Source organism: Salvelinus sp. IW2-2015, linkage group LG16 (genome assembly GCF_002910315.2).
Source record: "Salvelinus sp. IW2-2015 linkage group LG16, ASM291031v2, whole genome shotgun sequence".
Taxonomy (NCBI): domain Eukaryota; kingdom Metazoa; phylum Chordata; class Actinopteri; order Salmoniformes; family Salmonidae; genus Salvelinus; species Salvelinus sp. IW2-2015.
In genome coordinates, this window is record NC_036856.1 from 1,573,769 (window position 1) to 1,588,004 (window position 14,236).

A 14,236-nucleotide genomic window follows, 5' to 3' on the forward strand; every position below is an offset into this window, starting at 1 on the left:
TGGAATTTGTTGTTAAAATAAATTACACCATCAAAATGTGTTGTAGACAAAATAATGAAAACGTTTTTTTGGTAGCCTCAATAAATAGACAAAGCTTTGTAGATTTGAACAAGACATTGCCTGTATATATCTTTTTTTTTTTTACTTGACTTGACTCTTAGAATACACGACTTGGACTTGACTCGAGACGTTCTACTCAACTTGAGACTTGGACCTTGTGACTCGGTCCCACCTCTGATATTTACAGCTGTTCTTGGTCATATTGGCCTAGCCTACCCATTGATTCTTGAAGAATATCCCTAAATGCTTCATGAGTTTAGTTCAACTGTCTAGCCTAACTCAATCATAACCAAACGGTTGTTGCTTTTGTTTATGAAAAATGTCTTTGTAAACAAACACTTGGCTTTTTTTTAAATGGTTAAAACTATCATGGTGGTCACCTCAAGGACTGTCCATCAATCCCCATCCCTCAGCTTTATTGCAAGCTTGCCATTTTGTTGTTGTTCAAATTACAGAGTGGGGCTTTAAAGTCATGTTGGAGGGGGTTTAGCAGACAGGTCTTTCCTGTACATGTGGTACTCTCTGGCCTTGTCACTTCAGCATTCCTGAGACCTCTGGTTATCTATAGCCATTTAAAAGGGCAAAGACAGTAGGTTAGAGTGCCTTCAGAAAGTATTCAGACCCCTTGAGTTTTTCCACATTTTGTAACGTTACAGCCTTATTCTAAAATGGATTAAATTAAATACAATCCTAATCAATCTACACACAATGTCTACTAATGACAAAGCAAAAATATGTTTTTAGAATTTTTGCACATTTATAAAATAAGAAAAAACATACATTCCTTACTTACATAAGTATTCAGACCATTTGCTATGAGACTCAAAATTGAACTCAAGTGCATCCTGTTTCCATTAATCATCCTTGAGATTTTTTACAACTTGATTGGAATTCACCTGTGGTAAATTCTATTGTTTGGACATGATTTGGGAAGTGTGCATGTCAGAGCAAAAACCAAGCCATGAGGTTGAAGGAATTGTCCGTAGAGCTCCGAGACAGGATTGTGTCGAGGCACAGATCTGGGGAAGGGTACCAAAAAATGTCTGCAGAATTGAAGGTCCCCAAGAACACAGTGGCCTCCATCATTCTTAAATGGAAGAAGTTTGGAACCACCAAGACTCTTCCTAGAGCTGGCTACTCGGCCAAACTGAGCAATCGGGGGAGAACGGCCTTGGTCAGGGAGATGACCAAGAACCCGATGGTCACTCTGACTGAGCTCCAGAGTTCCTCTGTGGAGATGGGAGAACCTTCCAGAAGGGCAACCATCTCTGCAGCACTCCACCAATCTGGCCTGTATGGTATTGGCCAGATGGAAGCCACTTCTCAGTAGAAAGCACATGACAGCCCGCTTGGAGTTTGCCAAAATGCACCTAAAGGACTCAGACATGAGAAATATGTTTCTCTGGTCTGATTAAACCAATATTGAACTCTTTGGCCTGAATGCCAAACGTCACGTCTGGAGAAAACCTGGCACCCTCCCTACGGTGAAGCATGGTGGTGGCAGCCTCATGCTTTGGGGATGTTTTTTAGTGGTAGGGACTAAAAGACTAGTCAGTATCGAGGGAAAGATGAACGGAGCAAAGTACAGAGAGATCCTTGATGAAAACCTGCTCCAGAGCGCTCAGGACCTCAGACTGGGGTGAAGGTTCATCTTCCAACAGGACAAAGCCCCTAAGCACACAGCCAAGAAAACACAGAAGTGGCTTCGGCACAAGTCTCTGAACGTTCTTGAGTGGCCCAGCCAGAGCCCAGACTTGAACCTGATCGAACATCTCTGGGGAGACCTGAAAATACCTGTGCAGCAACGCTCCCCATCCAACCTGACAGAGCTTGAGATGATCTGCAGAGAAGAATGGGAGAAACTCCCCAAATACAGGTCTGCCAAGCTTGTAGCGTCATTTCCAAGGAGACTCGAGGTTGTAATCGCAGCCAAAGGTGCTTCAACAGAGTAAAGGGTTGGAATACTTATGTAAATGTGATTTCATTTTATTTGTAATACATTTTGGGGGGAAAAAAAGATTTGTCATTATGGGGTATTGTGTGTAGATTGATGAGGGGGGAAAACTATTTAATCCATTTTAGAATAAGGCTTTAACGTAACAAAATGTGGAAAAAGGGGTCGGAATAGTTCCCGAATGTAATTGTTTTGGTCAACCTTTGCACACCTGGATTGTACACTATTTGCACATTATTCTTTTAAAATTCATCAAGCTCTGTCAAGTTGGTTGTTGGTCATTGCTAGACAGCCATTTTCAAGTTTTGCCATAGATTTTAAAGCCGAGTTAAAGATACACTATGCAGAAATCGCTCCGCCATTTCCTGGTTGCTAAAATTGTAATAGATTGCTTATTAATTTCAGTTTATGTGACAAAACAAGTATAGTTTAGAGAATCATTGCAGGGCTCGACATTAACGCTTGTCCCCTGGGACAAGGGAAAAAAATTGCCGGACAAGGAGAATATAGACTGAGCTTTTCGGAATGGACAAGTAAAAAATAAAGCACAAAAAAATATCTAACAATTAATCAGATCAATTTGATGAAAGTGTACTGAAGATGCGATGTGTTGCACACTGTCAACTCCCAATCTCTGCACAGAGTCACTTGTCTATCTATCAGTGCCCTGCAAGTAGCCTAGAGATTGGGCGAAATTAACTGAGCTGCGAGTTTGGGTGGCTCTTCTGAAGTCTCTCTTTCATCACGTGTCCTTGTGTGTGTGTGCCCGCGGTTTTACCTCCGTTTTCAAATGTGTGTAGCCTACTCTCTTGCCAGTGTTATCTCTAGGAAATGGAGCGGGCGATAGCAGTCTCATAAAATAGATTTTTACAAGCACCGAAAGCTGGCCAGGCACCAAGAAAGAACCCCATTGTCCACCACAAATACCAAACCTTGAACCAGTTGCTAAAAAAGTAGCATACGAGGAAAAAGGATAAGAAAATTAATTCCGACCTGGAAACAGGAGTTTTCATGGGCTCGACCTGTCGACACAGAGGGAGATATCATGTACTGCTCAACATGTCAGATTTCCCCAATATATCAGACATGTAAGTTAATCAAAATAGTTTAAACTGTTCTAGCGAATGTTGACCCGACTGACAGGTTCACAGGCCAAGTTAGCTAACATTAGAGTCAATTAGCCACCAACAGGTTACATTGATATGCTAGCTATTCAGGGACAGTTTGGGATTTTGGTAATGAAGCACTTTAAATCTACTTCCTCGCAGTCAGATGGACTTGTGGATAACATTTGTATGTCTGCATGCAGTTTGAAGGTAGTTGATAACTAGAGTTAGCGCAATTGCTCACTAGCGTTATTGCACTAACGCTAGTTACAAATAGCTAGAAAAACTACATCTAACCAGAGATAGTTTTGGGGAGATGGGAAACTTCTAAGGAATCGTATTAATGCCCAATATGCACATTGCCCATGCGTCATCAATGGTGCATTCTAAGCGATTCTGGGACAAGGAAAGCTCTCCTTCAAGGAGTGAATGGGAGTCAATTGGGCGCTACCTCAGAAACCCAACATTAGCATGACGATTAGCTCAGCAACCGCGTAATGCAGCATGACAACGTCAAAGCGATTGGTCGACAGTCTGCTGGTTGGGGCATTATACATTTCTCCATTCATTGCCCAATGGAATTCCTATCTCTGGTCTAACTTCTAGACTAGAGTAACCAAATGTGATAAATAGTGGATGGCCTAAACATTTGTTTTTGCACCTCTGTAGTATTGTATGAGTTTAGCGCCATCTAGGGTAAACTTGGGCATGAAAATTAATGGGGTCCCCTGAGAAAAACTAATTGGATCAAACAAATTAAGTGGTTATAAAATACAACCCTTTAGTGTCAATTAAGAAACTTTTAACGTAAACTCACCCCATTCCGTACAAATGTGCGCAACCGCAACATTCAAACGAGGCTACAGAGAACTAATGGGACTGTAGCGACTGTGTTGACTTCAAAATCGGGGGTGTGAACTACGTTTCTACTCAAGCGTTGATCGACATGGTAATGGCTCTATAGTTGAAAAGTTTAAAAAACTGACCCTCCGTTACATCGTGACGTGTCATGTCGTAACGTACAGCACGCATAAAGCAACTATTTCTGTCTTACAATCTCTCTCCACCAGGTGTAGCACTTCTCTCATCGTTTAAAAACAAGAAATGGACAGTGACGGGGGAAAGCGGGGATACCTAGTCATTTTTTGCGTCATCATTGCATGCGATCATCATTCTCAAAGCCGCTGTTTACTTCTAAGATCACTTTAGCACCGCCCTAAAAACCCGATTCAAATTCGACACAAACCTTCAAATAGGTATGTAATGACACATTATATAAATTCTTTATAGTGTTTTATTTACATTTTAGAGGCGATAAGGTGATAAGTTGGACAGATCGAGTGAAAAAAAGCAATTTTCCCACACAACATCTCTCCTTCTCACTATCACGCATTAGTTTCGCTTCCCCACCCGCCATTTTTTTAAAGACCCGACGGAGCTCATTGCCTTGTTGAATTATGCAGAAACGGGCAGCGTGGGGGTGATGTAATTGATTCTGTTGGAAAGGGGAGAAATTGTGATTTACAATGGTATTGACATTACAGTTGATCTGGAAGTATTATGTTTTTTGGGGCGCTAAAATAAGGTAAATTGTACGGACCAAGGCGATGTACAAAAGTGAGTGAGTTTACGTTACACTATGAGAACTTGCTATCATGTTATTACTTTGTGTTGGGACAGCCTGCAGGACATAGAATAGAAGAATATGAACACACAGCCAGTGTTAAGGGAATATAATTTATCTAAGTGGGGTCCCCTGCCTTTTCTACTGTCAATTTGGGGTGTTGCAGAAAACATTTAGGGACATTTTGATCCCTGTGCTTTAGAGATGTATCTCTTTATCTATGTACGTCGCTATGGTAACCAGCAGCTTTCATTTGCCTGGCATAGGTTGGCATAGGTTATGATTATATTCAGTATTATACAGTAATTAATCAATTCTGCCACACAAGGGAAAATGAAACTGACATATTAGTCATTTAGCAGACGCTCTTATCCAGAGCGACTTACATTTTTCGAGTGCATTCATTTTTCGTGCCTACATGTTTCGTACATCAATGATGTCACTGATGTACTGTATTCAGATTCAGTTTGTTATAATTTCCATATTGTTGGAGAGTCTCTTATGTAACCTAATCTATTTCTATCTATCTATAGGCTACTGTAGTCATCCCCACATCGTCTTTTCAGTGAAATCAGTGCACATGCACTGGGAGGGAGCAAGCGGTTTTAAGTTGCCGCTGAGTCTAAAATTAAACTGTCGATATGACTCTGGCTTCATAATGTGCTAATATAAGAAGCTGGTGTAAAGTCATGGGTATAGAGATAACCGATGGTCAGCTGGATTCTAAACTTAACCTCCTGAGCTGCAGTATCGTAACATTCTGTACATGCACATGTGTCATATCAAGACACAGCACTTCATATTCTGTGTACTGTATAAAACTCAAAGAATAAATATCTAGCCTATGGGTTTCCAACCTTTTTTTCCCAGGGCCCCCTTTTTCACATTTGAAAAATGTCACGCCCTCTTATTGTTTATTGAGATCGCCTATACCACCAGCTTGATGTTGTTTAATTTCAGGGACCTAAGAAAATGTTGTTTTGAGACTCATGAAATCGTTTAGGTAGGCTATTTAATGATTATAATAATATAATTATAATAATTAAGGAAATTAATCTCTAGAACCGATTTCCCAAATGTTATCCTGCTACCAAATATGTATTATTATGAATTTATATGAACCCTGAATTTATTTATACTGTGTATACTCTTTTACAGAAAGTGAGTAGATCAATTGGTAGTGACAAAGTCACATATTGTATAAGATTACGACCCAATCAAAGTCCAATTCTTTGACTCCTCGACTTTAGAAAGGTTGTCCCTCAGCTTCTGAATGTCATAGAGACAAACCAAATATATTCCCATGTATATCAGAGTCGCGTCTTCCTCTGGCATTTTAACACTTGTTTCTAGCCTAAAGCATCTCAGATTTTTGCATCGTTTTAGAATGTTTTTATTTTACCCCTCAAAATAAGGAAGGTCTCCCTCCCCCTATGTACACCAGCTAGGCTTGGAACAGCTGATCTAGCCTATTAGACGGACTATTTGTAGGCCTAACTAGCTATCGTATAAAAACTAGGCTATAAATATCTCGGGTCTAGAACCAAAATCGAACTTAGTGACCTGCCTTATTGTTTATAACATAATTCCTAGAGTGTTATTAACAGCGCTTTGTTTACAGAGCATGCGGATGGATTATACAGATTAATATGGATTCAAACTGTTAATCAAACGCTTAAACGCTTTGCCCTTTAATCCAGTGATTACTGTCAGATTAGAACAGGACTTCTGCATTTGAACGGGATACAGTGAGTTAACCTTTTTCGTCTGTTTTGCCTGACTAGGCTATACTGTACCTATTTGAAGACAGTCTTGCAGTGTAAAACCTCTTAAATAATTACAAAAAATGGGTATGGTTCATTTTCATTTCCAATTACTCAAAATGTATCACACACACACACACATTGGTTCACACAAGAAGATATTAGCATTTGGCAATGAGAATAATAAACAATTTCTATACAAAATCAACATGAAGACTTTCCATTTGTACATTAGATGGAGTACGCCGAATTGATAGCCTCGTTGTTTAAAGAAAATGTACTTTGATTTGTGATTTACTTTAAACCTGAATAGATAGGCTAAATAAACAATATTATTAAATACATTAACATACAGTGCCTTCGGAAAGTATTCAGACCCCTTGACTTTTATCACATTTTGTTACGTTACAGCCTGACATGCACTGTCAACTGTGGGACCTTATATAGACAGGTGTGTGCCTTTCCAAATCATGTCCAATCAGTTGAATTTACCACAGGTGGACTCCAATCAAGTCATAGAAACATTTTAAGGATGACCAATGGAAACAGGATGCACTCAATTTCAAGTCTCAGCAAAAGGTCTGAATACTCTGTATTTGCAAAAAATTATAAAAACCTGTTTTCGCTTTGTCATTATGGGGTATTGTGTATAGATTGGAGTATTTTTTTTATTTAATCCATTTTAGAAAAAGGCTGGGGTCTGAATACTTTCCAAAGGCACTGTATAGGCTAATAGGCCTAGGTTACACTATTATATAGATTACCCTATTAGACAAATGAAGCAGTAGGCCTATACATATAATATATCAACCTAACGTACCAGATGTAAAAGAAACGCTTGAACTGGATGCCCCACATTCTGATCATGACTAGAAAGAAAAAAACTCTCAGGGGAGGATTTCTTCTGGACTGTTCAAACAATCCAGTAAATGTAGAGGAGTTAAGTTGGAGCGTTGTCTTGTTAATAATACGGATTGGAACCAACTTCAGAGCGCAAGCTAGCTGTTAGCCAGATAAAAGCTAGCTTTACCTAGCAATAATGGAATCTCTGACAAAGTTGACACCAACAAAATTGATATGTGGTGTCTGTCGACGTTGTGGCAAGAACTTCATCTCGAAGAAAAACAGACACTATAGGCATCTGTATATGTTTCACCGGGGACTGTAAAATGTGAGGCGTATGTCATTTCCCCATGAAAACCTGACGTTTCCGGTTTCTTCTGACCCGGCTGAATTTATGGATGTGACAGTCTAACTTGTTATCTTGAAACCTTACTGATTAGCTGCATAATCAACTTGCCCTGGGGATTGTCATTTCTAGATGGGTACTGAGTGATTGCATTGTAGCAATATAATGTAGCCTAGACAACAAATAAACCACAATACTCACAGTGACACAGAAGAGTAACAAGGTATAGCCTACATCCAGTAGGCTGAGATATTACGTCAACCTTAGAAATAAAATATGACTTACTCACATATTGATATTATTCAGAGTGAGCAATAATATATTTGTGATAGACAATCATTCATGCAATGCACCCATTTATCGGGGTGGCAGGTAGCCTAGTGGTTAGAGCGTTGGACTAGTAACCGGAAGGTTGCAAGATCGAATCCCTGAGCTGACAAAGTAAAAATCTGTCATTCTGCCCCTGAACAAGGCCCACTGTTTCTAGGCCGTTATTGAAAATAAGAATTTGTTCTCAACTAACTTGTAAATAATATTGTTGCCAGATGGCATCTCAAATTCTTACCAGGCCATCGGATGGCATCTCCAGGTGAGTCAATTGGGTATGGAAGGGTCGCCACACCCTAGCTCAACACCAACAATTGGCAATAGAATACTAAAATCATTCCAATCCTGATTAAATACAGTTTAGCGGTTCAAGAGGCTGACTTTAGGACCATGCGGGCGCCTGGGAGCAGGAGGGAAGGCTGTTTGTAAGGCTGGCTAGCTGGCTTTATGGAGAGCGCATCGACGCATATGCTGGGAACAGCGTAACTTTGTATCTAAACAGTTCAGAGATAAAGATGGCTGTAGCTAGGTAACCCCCTTCGCATACCATAGCGTAAACTGAAATGACACCCCTGGGCATCTCAAATCATCCCGAGGCCATAGACTACTCCTTTGCCTGACAACATCGTGTGTCCTAAGAAAGTCTTACTTCAAGGTGTTCTAGGAAAGGAGTTTGATAAATCGGAGGTTCCTGTATATTAGTAAAGGGTCACCAGAATAGTTGTATTGAGGATGAGCAGATACAGTCTAGAAATACATAGTCTGTTGTGCAGGTGTCCCATGATCGGCAGAGAAACTATACAGACATGATAAATTAGCTTTATGTCAATGGGAGCTGGCCATCTCTGCTGACTGCAGAATTATTCTCATCCATCTAACGTTATAGCTAGCTTCAAATATGAAATTCAAACTGTCAGTGAGTCCCATACAACTATGTAATTGTGTGTTTTAAAAATAGATGCCACCATTGTGTCCAAATGATGCGAAAGTGTACAGTTACCAAAGATGTGTGTATACATTGACCTAGCCATGTAGCTAGTTAATTAGCCATCTAGCTAGCTAGCCAGCCAGATAGCATGCTAGCTACGGCCCCCGTTATCATCATGCAGAGTAGCCAGAGAGCCACAGGAGCAGGCAACACTTCCAGTAAGCTAAAGTGGGATGACACATAGCCAAACATGCATGAATAACAATATCATATTTGCAGACTTCTCATGCTGGAAAGAACAATAGTCTGATACAACCCTGTTATTTTAGGGGAAAAGGATAGAAGGGTAAGGTAGCTACCTTATTTTATCCAGGCAGTTGTAGCTAACGTTAGTGCTTGGATCAGCCGAAACAAATGGTGATGATGAAACCAGTAACCTATGCAGTCTCGCGTGGTTCTATGATGTTGGGGTAGATGCTAACTTTCAATATTTATAGGTAATAGGAAATCCTAATATTTCATGTAGCTATAAATACACATAATTATGTCAATATTTTGTCCTATAGCGTGCTCTCAGTTCCTGAGAAAGCGTCCAAGGGTGGGTGAAACCAATTCCTCGATAGGTGTGCATGAGTTGTAAATAATTGAATGTGTATTTATCCCTTTACGACAAATACCGGACGTATTGCGCATGACATTTTCTGATATTTTTATTATTCACATTTTTATTATTTGGCCATTGTAGAGAACGAAACGGTATGTTTTTACAATAAATATAAAAATCACAAACGTTACTGCAGTTGCTGTTTCAGTGTAAACAGGAGACATGGCAACCTACGCATACCACAGAGTTTCTATACGCAGAGTCGCAACATCGCGAGATTTCCGGGAACGACTACAAAGCAGATCAGGTCGAGGTTTGAGAAGTGAAAAATTATTCCTTAGTTCTTAGTTTTCTAGAAATCTAAAGGCCCAACCTGTGTTCGAGTCAATGTCTTAGGTAATTTAACGTGTTATTACTCAAACCTCGTGAAATTTACAAACTGACACGTTCTCATTTTCGTCAATTTTGTTTTTATTTCGAATCATTGAGTTTGACTTGACGGCTTGCACATGCGCAGTTCGGCGCAAGACGACCGTTAGCCTCGATTACGTGTTTCTGCGCGTTTAGCTAGCCAACGTTGCCATGACATTTCCTCCAAGCGTGACCGGGGATCTTCATACTGTACTGTCTTTGCGCATACGCTGTCTCTGGATACACAGCCTATGGACCACCCGGGTGCTCCTGAGAGAATTAATGGCAACACTTTTGTGTAAAGATGTCAATAATCATAATTATATTTCACTGTTAATGTGAACTTTTCTTAAGGGCAGATTATGTACTTTCTCTCCATTAGTTTGGCTTCCATAATTTGCAGAATTTGTGACTTTCATGACCATGCATTGTCAATTACCACCATGTACAATAAAACCTTAAACTAAATTGTTTACATTGTAGGAAATCTATGAAGAAATGTACCACCAGCAATGGAGCTCCAATTGCAATGGGACTTCTGATAGAACACCATGTACTGTATCAGGACAAACACGGTCCAAATCCAGTACATACCGGTACACATATGGACAAGCACTGGGGGGGTTAAAAGATAAATAATGCAGATGGTCCTTGCCAGTATGGCAGCTAATAAAGTGGTGTGTGTTAATTTTCAGTCTCTCTGGTCTAATGCAGGGTTTCCCAAAGTCAGTCCTGACAATGGGACGTTCCCTGTCAACGTCCCTTCTTAATTCATATTTTAGTCCCTCACACTACCCCATAATGTAGGTGGCGAAAATACACCTTATAGGTTGTAGTCTGCCAATAAACTTCAAAGAAGAAGAAGAAGAGAAAGAAAATGCCTTTGAAGAGGACAACAAAGGTCGCTGATCGAGTGGATGAGCAAAGGGTTGGAGAGTGGGAAAGCTATGGCGGCGGTGGATGTTCTGTTTGAAACCAACGGCATGTCGGGTGAAAATGAGAGCACAGACAGTGAGAATGAGTTGGCTACATTGGCTAAAAAGATAGGAAACAAGAGAAGCATCCCATTAGTTCCTTCATGAACAACCCCCTCGAGCATCCCATTGGTTCCTGATGAACACCTTCCCTCGAGCACACCATTGGTTCCAGCATGAACGGCCCCCCATTGAGCACGATATTTTCATGGGAATTCCCACATGCAGGAACGCCCCGAAATGCGGGCCGCAATTGCATCCTTTTCCAGGGGACCGCCGCTGACGACCCAATCTGCACCCATCGCATCCATCTTACATAACAACCAGGGCAGGCAGGGGTATTGAGGATGTGCAACTTTTATTTTCTGTTAAATAAATAAAAGAATTTTTTTAGCAAAGACTGGCCTATGTTTGTGTTGTTACAGAAAACATATGTTGTGGTTGGAGCTCTGGATTTGCTATGCTGCATTTTTAAAACATAAATAGCAGAGATGTGCTTTGTAAAAAGCAACTTGTATTAAATTTGACGATGTTTGCCTTTTGGTGCCTTGTAGCCTACTAATTTTCAGTCAGACATATGAGGATGAATATTAAATATCATTACATTTACATTTAAGTCATTTAGCAGACGCTCTTATCCAGAGCGACTTACAAATTGGTGCATTCACCTTATGATATCCAGTGGAACAACCACTTTACAATAGTGCATCTAACTCTTTTAAGGGGGGGGGGGGTTAGAAGGATTACTTTATCCTATCCTAGGTATTCCTTAAAGAGGTGGGGTTTCAGGTGTCTCCGGAAGGTGGTGATTGACTCCGCTGACCTGGCGTCGTGAGGGAGATATCTATTGAAATGTAATGTAATGTAAGGATATCTATTGAAATTATGATTTTTTTGTTTAAATAGACATATATACAGACGTAAATGATCAGGTAATGACTACAGATATGATACATTTCTGAAAATATGTGGAGTAGTTCATGCTTACATATAAAGGCTTAGATATGTCAGCATGTTGACACATACCCTTTCCGTAGTTAGAATATTCTACAAATATGTAAGCGCGTGCACGTGTATCATTTGCTTATCTTGAACGTATCTCACCACAGACATCTCCCTCGAATCATACGGTAGCAAGGAGATTTCTGAATTCCAGATTGGATGCATGTAGAAACTGTCCCATTACAGAGAATATCCTAGCTCCGTATATGAAATTAAGGACATGCGTATCTGGAACATGTCTACTTCTTATATTTGATAAAATGTCAGATATCAGGATATATGTAGATAAAGATATCCCCTGTTATTGACCCTTTTCGCTGAAGTCTCTTACAGGGTAAAGCCTAACTTTGCATGAGAAAGGAGAGACTCTTCATCAAACAACAAAAGTGTGGATAAAATGTATTTCTTCACTCCATCCACCACACTGGTCAATTGACATGCACCAACCACCCCACCTACTTCCTCAGGTATTTCATCTGCACAAAGTTCATGCGCTACCCCAGAGATAACCCGCTTGAAAAGTGCTCTGCTTTGAAGAGCCACACATGAAACATTCCACTCCGATATGTTTTTGAGGTGCAAAGCATGATTATTTTGCTTACGGACAGACATAAAATCTAAATATGACTTCTTGTGACTCTGACCGACGCCACATTATCCTCCAACACATCCCACGAAGCTGTGGAAGACCATCAACCATGAACTGTTTTTGTTTTCAAAGCAACTTTGAGAATCTTATTTGGAATGAAAAGCACAATATAAAATAAATATATTATTATCCCAGACGTCAAACGAATCTCCTAGATAACTAGGCTTGGATTTTGGAACTTGGAAGTTTTCTTATTTTTTTTACACCTTTATTTAATCTTTATTTAACTAGGCAAGTCAGTTAAGAACAAAGTCTTATTTTCAATGACAGCCTAGGAACAGTGGATTAACTGCCTTGTTCAGGGGCAGAACGACAGTTTTTTTACCTTGTCTGCTCGAGGATTTGATTTTGCAACCTTTCGGTTACAAGACCAACACTAACCACTAGGCTACCTGCCGCCCCACATGGAGGAACACCCCTAATGTGGAATGCAGTTGCACACTATTGGTCCCTCGCATTCCAGACCCAGCATGGTGGTAGCATTGGTCTGTGATCCGCTCCGAACTGTTAACATATAAATCATTAAATCAAAATTGTGTTGCTATTGCAAGAAAATATTGTAATTTTACATAAACATACCACAAGGTAGCTACTCTACCTGCTTCATTCATGACGAGAAAACTAACTGGAACAAGCTAGCCATGTTAGCTAAGTTAGTTAACTAGGCAGCTTATATTAACCAGTTATACAAAATACACCTAAACGTTTTTAAAAACTCTGTCACCTTCAGACTTGAAAAAAGGGGAGGCAATTTCGTTATTTGTTAGCTAGCTAGCTAGGCTCCATGTTAAGAAATGTAACCGTTCCTGGTGTAAAAACAATGTCCTATCCTGGAGCTTGAATAAATTACATTACTAAGCTGCTCCCAAATGTACTACGTCAGGACAGGGAAATTGATTATATCGTAGTCCATATGGGTTTTAATGACATTATGAAGGGCAGCTCTGAACAGTTAAAACTGGATTTTAAGAGCTGATTGACTCTCTGCTAGACACGAACAAAAGACCCATCCTATCTGACCCTGTGCCCTCTCTGAATCGTGGAATTGAACGCTTTAGCAGGATTCTTTCTCTTCACAACTGGTTACATGATTATTGCAACTCAATGAGTGTAACTTTTGTTGACAATTTCAATACCTTTTGGAAACAAAACACGTTTTATAAGGAGGATGGGATCCACGCAAATCATTTGGGTTCCTGGATCCTTTCACATTACGATATGGCTGCGTTGAGACAATGACTTATCAATTACCCAAGCCCAGCTCAACTAATGCCTACCATTGTGACGCAGAGTTGTCATAATGTCACGTTCTGACCTTAGTTCTTTTGTTATTTCTTTGTTTTAGTATGGTCAGGGCGTGAGTTGGGTGGGTTATCTATGTTTGTTTTTCTATGTTGGGTTTTTCGTTTGGCCTGATATGGTTCTCAATCAGAGGCAGGTGTTAGTCGTTGTCTCTGATTGGGAGCCATATTTAGGGAGCCTGTTTTCTATTGTGTTTTGTGGGTGGTTGTTTTCTGTGTCTGCGTGTTCCACACGGAACTGTTTTCGTTCGTTCACTTTATTGTTTTGTATTTCGGTGTTCAGTTTGATCCATTAAATATTCATCATGAACACTTACCATGCTGCGCATTGGTCCTCCTCTCTT

General features: G+C 40.1%; 1 protein-coding gene across 3 annotated transcripts in view; it reads right to left on the bottom strand.

Annotated features, from left to right (window-relative positions):
• Positions 1–9,571, bottom strand: part of ttll7 (tubulin tyrosine ligase-like family, member 7) — a 125,424-nt gene extending 115,853 nt beyond the window's left edge. For all 3 annotated transcript variants that reach the window (XM_024004537.3, XM_024004538.3, XM_024004539.1), the window contains exon 1: positions 9,311–9,571. The gene's annotated coding sequence lies outside the window, so the exon portion shown is untranslated. The remainder of the gene's footprint in view (positions 1–9,310) is intronic.
• Positions 9,572–14,236: the final 4,665 nt, after the last annotated feature.